We start from the raw sequence: 1557 nt of genomic DNA on the forward strand, positions 1-1557 counted from the left end.
ACAAGCAAGAGGAGTTACCTGCATGAATGAAGCATGGATGAAAGGTAATCAGATTTATGGGCACATTACCAGCTTGTGAAATTACAAACTGAAAACAAATCTAGCTTCTTCGAAACTGTACTGTTAACATACTGAAACTGGTGGGTCTCTTACCAGCTGTTGCTACCATCTTATTGTTCAAAGCAGGGATCAACATATATCCCCTGACCATCATCGCGAAAATAAGAAGTGTCAGAATCGTCGTCCACATAAAGTGAGCTCATATCTACTGCCATATTATCTTCTGGCCGACGATTCTCAGACATTAGCTCATCCTCAGCAATTTCATCGACATCATCGTCATCCATATAGTCATTTAAAGGGCACGATATAACAACAGACCACCTTGGATCTCCTTGATCTTCTACATAAAAAACTTGATTAGCTTGGGAAGCTAAAATGAAAGGATCCTTTTTATGCCCTAATCTGTTGAGGTCGACTAGTGTGTAACCAAGTTCATCAGTTTTGACACCATAACCACTGTGTACCCAATCACACAAGAACACGGGTATCTTTACGCAGTGGTAATCAAGAACCCAAATCTCATTTATCACTCCATAATAGCGCGATGTAGCAATCTTTGGGTTACTGTCCTTCGCACTAGCAATGTGCATTCCTGACGCCTCCAGGCTAACCCCACAGTTTTGGTTTACGCCAACATCATGACTTTTAGTGCGATACCGGCATCCATTTATGTCATATCCATTGTACTTTACAACTAAATGACGCGGGCCCTGTGATATCCACCTAAGATATTTAGAGATCTTCTTCTCCTCTGCCATGATTTCATCTTCGTTCTCCAACTCCTTCTCGACCTACATAGTTAATGTTTTATATTAGAAATCGTGGAACACAGTTACGATGCAAATAGCTGTACGTACTAATCAGGGATAGAAAGAGATGCCCAATTGATTAGAACATAGTTAAACTGCACAAATATACCTAAATGGAAAATTTGAAAAACCACTGAAAATTGATGAAATGATTACCTTTTTGTTCAACCATCGACGGAACGTTTTATTGTGTTCATTTTGCAGCCATACTTCATTTCTAGCTTTCTTTCCATACTGTTGCTTCAATTCGGACATGTGTTGGCTGGCAGTGAGAAAGAAGTTATTAGTTCCACTGACTTGAGTTAATAAACTTGTATGAAAGGAAAAAGAGGAGGACATACTCTATGTAGGGTTTTACTTCTTCAGTATTGTGTAACACAACGAGGTGGGCTTGGGACAATAATATGCCATCTACCACATCCTCCTGAGCACCTTGTAATGGTTTTCCATCTGATATTATACTTGAACCCTCCGAAGAACTAGCTCCAGTATACTTTAAAGGAGGAATACCGATTGTTTCCACGCCAGATAACCAATCGGCAGCAAACTCAACAAATTCCTCTAACTCGTTACAATTTACAATACAACCTTCAGCACGATTTTTATTTCGAATGTATCCCTTCAAAATCTTCATGTACCTCTCAAATGGATACATCCATCGAGTAAAGACTGGTCCACACAATTT

This window comes from Papaver somniferum, chromosome 4 (assembly GCF_003573695.1).
Source record: "Papaver somniferum cultivar HN1 chromosome 4, ASM357369v1, whole genome shotgun sequence".
Lineage (NCBI taxonomy): Eukaryota > Viridiplantae > Streptophyta > Magnoliopsida > Ranunculales > Papaveraceae > Papaver > Papaver somniferum.